We start from the raw sequence: 7,947 nt of genomic DNA, 5'->3' as shown, positions 1-7,947 counted from the left end.
GCTCAACGTTATCCCCAGATCTATTCAACTTGTATGTAGAACCTCTCACGGAGATCCTTCAAAAATCACAGATATCCTATCATATGTATGCAGACGACACGCAACTATACATAAAGATCGCCTCCCTTGAGGACATTGACCTAATGAACAAGACACTAAAGAGAGCTTTGCGATGGTTAACAATGAACCATCTGAAACTAAACGCCCAGAAAACAGAATTCCTGCTAATTTCACCGACAAGGAGCCAATCTGAAGTTAAAGAGTGGACTAAATTGGTAACGGCGCTAAACTGCACCCCGACCCTAGTTAACTCAGCCAAATCACTAGGAATTACACTAGATGAAAACCTCGACATGAAAAACCATATTAACTCAATGGCCAAGAGCGCCCGCTTCCACTTGAATTACTTAAGAAAACTGAAACCCTTTATCTCTGAGACAGATCTAAAACTGGCTATCCAATCACTAGTTATCTCGAGGATCGAATACGGCTGCACCACATTAGCGGGCCTACCGAAAACATCCACAGCACCACTAAAAGCCTGCCTCAACGCAGCGGCTAGACTCATTACGGGAACGAAGAAATTCGATCACATATCTCCTCACCTGAAAGCACTAAACTGGCTACCTTACGAGGCTAGAATTCAAATGAAGATGGCCTGTATTACACATAAAGCGGTTCACTACAACACGCCTAGATACCTAGCCAAGAAACTTAAGCTATCAGGAGGTAACAGAACAACTAGAAGCGCAAAAGAGTTGCTATTACGACCAGCCTTTTTCCACAAGATAAAGACCTACAACCGAGCATTCTCCGGAGCTGCCCCCAGAATCTGGAACTCACTCCCTCCAAACATCAGGAAGATTCAAAATACAGTAACATTCAAACGAGAACTGAAGAGCCACTTGATGAGTAAATACCCTACATAGAGAAACCTACGGATTACTGGGATGATCTTTACGCTAACAGAGGGTTGTCCTCTTCATGGAAAATTGGAAGATCATTATCTGATAATTAACTGATGCCGTGTTCAAGCTGGGACTTGACACATTACTGCTACCTCATATACGTGTGAACTTATAACTATATCTCACAGTCATACTATATAACTTCTAACTCACTTTATTTATTTATCCATATTATCCTTGATATGCACTGGAATGCCTTATAACCCTACCTCACCGAGCTTGGTTTGTTACCATGACACAAGCCAAGCCTTGCTCACCATATAATGCTAATTGCACAGATATTATGAATATATATATCTAATCACGTCCATACAGTATATTGCCTTCTACCTCATATCTCTTTTGTTGTTAGTACTGCTATTATAATGTCTATATGTAATTCTTTCCTTGTTAAGCGCTCTGATACCCACGGGTCTTGTCCGCGCTATACAAAACACTATAAATAAATAAATAAATAAATAAATAAATAAAGACCAGTTGTCTTCTCCACTGCGGCTCTACAGGAGAAAGAGACAGCATGAGCATCAATGAATCAGTGATCCAGAGAAACGCAAAGGAAAATAATTCGAGGAACCAGGAAACAACAGTGAATCAGGAAGTGCGACAGGCACAATAAATACAGAAATTAGGTATCAGGAGGACAGCGGGAAGTGCAGGGTAGGGAAACACAGACATGTTTATTAGCTATTTATAAGAAGAAAACAACTGCAATAAACATTTCACCTTCATGTCTATTTCCTGAAGCCTTTGTTTAAAGTCAGAATTACTCAAGGTTGTGTACAGGAACAGCTCCTCGTAGTCTGCTGTATGTTTGCAGTGTCACACTGGTTAGTCTCAGCCCCAGCCCTATAGGCCTGTAAAGACGTGGCAGCTGCCAAGAGTCCTCATGCAATGTGCGCTCCTACAGCTGGTGCTGGCTGTATAGTCGACAGCAAACTGCGTGTTGGGATTTTTGAAAACATACATACATACCTTCATACATACAATGTTAAACGTGAAACTACATGTCCCAGAATGCAATGTAGTTTTTGTAGAAAAAAATAAATGTTTTGGATGGGGGCGTCACATGTGACTTTGGGTCATTTGCCAGTACTGTAATGGCGCCATTCTGTCAGGAAGTAATCCTATAGCTGAATGCCACTGGAGTAACTCCGCACTTCTAAACACGTGGGCCTGAAGCCATTAATCTTGTGTGCGTTATGCAAGCCCAAGCATGTCAGATTATGTTTTGTTGTGGTACTTGCATATGTGTAGACGAGACTAGTCACTGGCGTTACATCTCAGGCCCGGCATCACCGTCCTCCGTGCAGCGGAGCACTACATCATGAAGTGCAGCACAGAGCTGCACGGTGTGCGGGTAATAGGGCAGTGCCAGATTTAGTAGGAGTTGCTTTCGATGGCACGTGACTGCTCTGCTGGACCCTAAGCCTTGCGCTGCTGCACATAGTCGAGTCTGCTGTGTCTAGCCTCGGAATTATGCTGGAGTACACCCTCCAGTGCAAGGTCGTAGGTGCGGTCATACATGTGAAGCAATGCAGGGCACTACAGCTTACATGTTACTGACGATTCGCGGTTTGACCATTTCCTTGCGTCTGGCTCTAGTTGGTGTAAATTGTGGCAAAGCCGGTCACAATCATTAGTAGATCTGGCGTTGTGCCCAAACCTAAGCTTCCGTATGGCTCGCCTAGCCATGCCCACCCCTAAAGTTTTGGGCACAGTGCGGGGGTCAACATTCAGCATAAAATAGCTTTTGTATATGAACGTTGATGCATCGCTGCAGTTTGTACGTGACTGCCACCCGACCATATGAAAAAAGACAAACAAGCAGAACGGAAAGCGTTCGCTTTCACTTCCGATTGAAAAAAAAAGCCAGCGAGTGCTGCGCGCGCCACGGCCTACTGGTGTCAATTACGCGCACCAAGCGCGTAATAGACACCAATAGGCCATGGGCGGAGCAATGCGCTCGCCTGTGGCTTATTGCGTGCAGTCTTTCATTAAAAGACGCACGCAAAGGCCAATCGGGTGTCACCTAAGAAAAAGCACACGCACAAGCGTGTGTGATTCCTAGGTGAGCCTGAAAACCCCGTTGTTCACTCACTAAATGCCTCACGCTGCGTGAGTAATGCTACGCAGTGCAACGCTAGGCGCGAGACCTAAAAACAAATACTAATTATTTTCCTTAAGCAATAAAGACCGCACATTAAAATACTAAAAGAAATATAGTGAACAATTTGATTATTTTAACCTCCTCAGCATTATTTGACTCATGATTACGACCTGAATGCTTTCTGGAAAGGAACCGCCTCATGGGGTTCAAAATCACATCTTTTCCAACAATAGGATTCAAATGATAAACTTGAATTTCAATTCAATTTATTGATTTAGGCCTTTTTGGAGATCAACAATTTTAAATATATACAACATCCATACACTTTTGCGAAATTGTCACCTAAACTTTAATTCAATCCACCTTCTAATTAAACACTTCCCATTCCAGCAAGCATCACAGGACCACTTGTTGTTATCTTCCCAATTAGTGAGGATTTTTCGACTGGAATGAACAATAATTATGTTTTGAATTTTACCTCCGAAAGCAAAAACATGCCATTTCTGAATCATGGTGCACAATAAAATGTAGGAACATAAGGGCATCTTTAGGTATACCATTCTATAAGGTTTGACCAGCCTTGAAACTAGGGGTGGGCAGAAAACTACGCTCTGACAGCGTAGTGGATGAAACCAGCCACCCCTGCTCACCAGCCAAGTCCCTGCTTCTGAAAGCAGCCAGGCCGGGGAGAGCCTGCCCGGCCCCAGTGGACACTCGTCCCCAGCGCCCAGACCCTCTGATGGCTTGCAGGACGGGGTTCACGCACCCCAGGGCCTGCCGGACGTAGCTCAAGCCCCAGGCCCGGTCCCAGCTTCCGAGCCCAAGCCAGGCCGGGGAGAGCCTCCCCGGGCCCCGGTGCACCCCCTTCCCTAGCGCCCGGACCCTCTCTTGGCTTGCAGAGGGGAAAGGTGCGACCAGATGGCCGGGACCGAAAGGACTCCCAGCTGCTCCCTTTGCCTTTCGCTGGGCAGGGCTCGGGGGGCTTCACTTCCCGGGGGCTCGGGGACCACGGCTGGGCCCCAGGCACGGGGAGGACCACCGGAGCTCTCGGGCCCAGACGCCCGGGGGAGGACTGCCCGGGACCCATGGAGCTCATCCTGGGCACCTTGCCATGCCGTTGGCCTGGAGGAGGGAGCCCCGGATGCCCGGGGGAGGACTGCCTAGGACCCATGGAGCCGGTCCTGGGCACTTTGACATACTGTTGGCCCGGAGGATGGAGCCCCGGACGCCAGGGGGAGGACTGCCCGGGAACCATGGAGCCCATCCTGGGCACTTTGACATGCTGTTGGCCTGGAGGAGGGAGCCCCGGACGCCTGGGGGAGGACTGCCCAGGAACCGTGGAGCCCATCATAGGCACTTTGCCATGCCGTTGGCCTGGAGGAGGGAGCCCCGGATGCCTAGGGAGGTGTTGCCCAGGCATAGCCCATCTGGTCCCTGGCAGAGAACCGCCAGCCCGGGAGGAGTGTCCGGGCATACCCTGTCCCTAGTAATCCGGAGGAAGGCTACCCCTCTTTCTTGGAATCAGTGCGCACCGAGTGACGGAGGGGACCCAAGGCGCGCAGGCGCCCGGCCTCCTGGAGCCCTCGCTGGGACCTTGGAGGCGAATGGCACTTCATCCGGACTTCCAGGGAAGCCCGGCCATCTGGTCGCCCCATTGGAAAGCATTGCATGCGACCAGATGGCCAAGGGGGAAAAGGTGCGACCAGATGGCCGAACCGAAAGGACTCCCTGCTGCCCACACCGAGCCTTCACGGTAGGGCTCCTGCCTGTCCATACAGGGCAGGGCTCGGGGACCGCGGCTGGGCCTCAGGCACGGGGTGGACCACTGGAGCTTTCGGGCCCGGACGCCCGGGGGAGGACTGCCTGGGACTCATGGAGCCCGTCCTGGGCACTTTGCCATGCTGTTAGCCCGGAGGTGGGAGTCCCGGACGACCGGGGGAGGACAGCCCGGGACCTGTGGAGCCCGTCCTGGGCACTTTGCCATGCTGTTGGCCCGGAGGTGGGAGTCCCGGACGCCCGGGGGAGGACAGCCCGGGACCTGTGGAGCCCGTCCTGGGCACTTTGCCATGCTGTTGGCCTGGAGAATGGGAGCCCCGGACACCCAGGAGAGGACTGCCCGGGACCCGTGGAGCCCGTCCTGGGCACTTTGCCATGCCGTTGGCCTGGAGAAGGGAACCCCGGACGCCAGGGGGGGGGACTGCCCGGGACCCGTGGAGCCTGTCCTGGGCACTCTGCCATACCGTGGGCCGGAGGAGGGAGCCCTGGATGCCTAAGGTAGTGTTGCCCGGGCATAGCCCATCTGGTCCCCGGAAGAGAACCGCCAGCCTGGGAGGGGTGTCCGGACATACCCTGCCCCTAGTAATCCTGAGGAAGGCTACCCCTCTTTCTTGGAACCTGCGCGCACAGAGTGACGGAGGTGACCCAGGCCGCGGAGGCGCCCGACCTCCTGGAGCCCTCGCTGGGATCGGGGAGGCAAATGGCACCTCATCGAGACTTCCAGGGAAGACCGGCCATCTGGTCGCCCCATTGGAAAGCATTGCATGCGACCAGATGGCCAAGGGGAAAAGGTGCGACCAGATGGCCGAACCGAAAGGACTCCCTGCTGCCCACACCGAGCCTTCACGGTAGGGCTCCTGCCTGTCCACACAGGGCAGGGCTCGGGGACCGCGGCTAGGCCTCAGGCACGGGGTGGACCACTGGAGCTCTCGGACCCGGACGCCCGGGGAAGGACTGCCTGGGACTCATGGAGCCCGTCCTGGGCACTTTGCCATGCTGTTAGCCCGGAGGTGGGAGTCCCGGACGCCCGGGGGAGGACAGCCCGGGACCTGTGGAGCCCGTCCTGGGCACTTTGCCATGCTGTTGGCCTGGAGAATGGGAGCCCCGGACACCCAGGAGAGGACTGCCCGGGACCAGTGGAGCCCGTCCTGGGCACTTTGCCATGCCGTTGGCCTGGAGAAGGGAACCCCGGATGCCAGGGGGGCGGGGACTGCCCGGGACCCGTGGAGCCTGTCCTGGGCACTCTGCCATACCGTGGGCCGGAGGAGGGAGCCCTGGATGCCTAAGGTAGTGTTGCCCGGGCATAGCCCATCTGGTCCCCGGAAGAGAACCGCAAGCCTGGGAGGGGTGTCCGGACACACCCTGCCCCTAGTAATCCTGAGGAAGGCTACCCCTCTTTCTTGGAACCTGCGCGCACAGAGTGACGGAGGTGACCCAGGCCGCGGAGGCGCCCGACGTCCTGGAGCCCTCGCTGGGATCGGGGAGGCAAATGGCACCTCATCGAGACTTCCAGGGAAGACCGGCCATCTGGTCGCCCCATTGGAAAGCATTGCATGCGACCAGATGGCCAAGGGGGGAAAAGGTGCGACCAGATGGCCGAACCGAAAGGACTCCCTGCTGCCCACACCGAGCCTTCATGGTAGGGCTCCTGCCTGTCCACACAGGGCAGGGCTCGGGGACCGCGGCTGAGCCTCAGGCATGGGGTGGACCACTGGAGCTCTCGGGCCCGGACGCCCGGGAGAGGATTGCCCGGGACTCATGGAGCCCGTCCTGGGCACTTTGCCATGCCGTTGGCCCTGAGGTGGGAGTCCCGGACACCCGGGGGAGGACAGCCCGGGACCTGTGGAGCCCGTCCTGGGCACTTTGCCATGCCGTTGGCCTGGAGAAGGGAACCCGGTAGCCGGGGGGGGTCTGCCCGGGACCCGTGGAGCCTGTCCTGGGCACTTTGCCATGCCGTGTGCCGGAGGAGGGAGCCCCGGATGCCTAAGGTAGTGTTGCCCGGGCATAGCCCATCTGGTCCCCGGAAGAGAACCACCAGCCTGGGAGGGGTGTCCGGACATACCCTGCCCCATGTAATCCAGAGGAAGGCTATCCCTCTTTCTTGGAACCTGCACGCACAGAGTGACGGAGGTGATTCAGGTCGCGGAGGCGCCCGACCTCCTGGAGCCCTCGCTGGGATCAGGGAGGCAAATGGCACCTCATCGAGACTTCCAGGGAAGAACGTCCATCTGGTCGCCCCATTGAAAAGCATTGCATGCGACCAGATGGCCGAGGGGGAAAAGGTGCGACCAGATGGCCGGGACCGAAAGGACTCCCAGCTGCCCACCAGAGCCTTCACGGGAGGGCTCCCGCCTGCCCTTTTAGGGCTCCGAGGCGGCAGGGCTCCGGGGCAGCAGGGCTACGGGGTTGCAGGGTTCGGGGGCTCCAGGGCTCTGGGGCTGCAGGGCTCCGGGGCTGCAGGGCTCCGGAGCTCCAGGACTCAGGGCTCCGGAGCTGCAGGGCTCGGGGGCTCCAGGGCTGCAGGGCCCCGGAGCTCTGCAGGGCTCTGGGGCTGCAGGGCTCCGGGGTTGCGGGGCTCCGGGTCTGCGGGGCTCCAGTGCTCCGGGGCTCCAGGGCTCAGGGGCTCCAGGGCTCAGGGGCTGCAGGGCTCGGGCTGCAAGGCTACGGTGTTGCAGGGCTCGGGGGCTCCAGGGTTCCGGGGCTACGGGGCTGCAGGGCTCAGGGGGGCTCTGAAACCCCAAGCCGGGCCTCAGGCACTGGGAGGACCACCGGACCTCTCGGGCCCGGGGAAGGACTGCCCGTGACCCACGGCCTGCCGGGTGGAGATCAAGCCCCGGGCCGGGTCCTGCTTCCGAACCCTAGCCTCCCTGGGCCCCGGTGAACACCCGGACCCACGGCTGGCTTGCAGGAAAGGGGAATCTCCAGCACCCCATGGCCTTCCGGACAGAGCTCAAGCCCCGGGCCCGGTCCCTGCTTCCGAACCCTAGCCAGGCCGGGGAGAGCCTCCCTGGGCCCCGATGAAGGCCCAGGACCTCAGCTGCCTTGCAGGATGGAGCTCGCGCCCCAGGCCTAGGACCAGCTTCTGAACCCTATCCT

Source organism: Lissotriton vulgaris, unplaced genomic scaffold, assembly GCF_964263255.1.
Source record: "Lissotriton vulgaris unplaced genomic scaffold, aLisVul1.2 SCAFFOLD_1461, whole genome shotgun sequence".
Lineage (NCBI taxonomy): Eukaryota > Metazoa > Chordata > Amphibia > Caudata > Salamandridae > Lissotriton > Lissotriton vulgaris.
The sequence above is the reverse complement of the archived record's forward strand: the minus strand, read 5'-3'. Positions refer to the sequence as shown.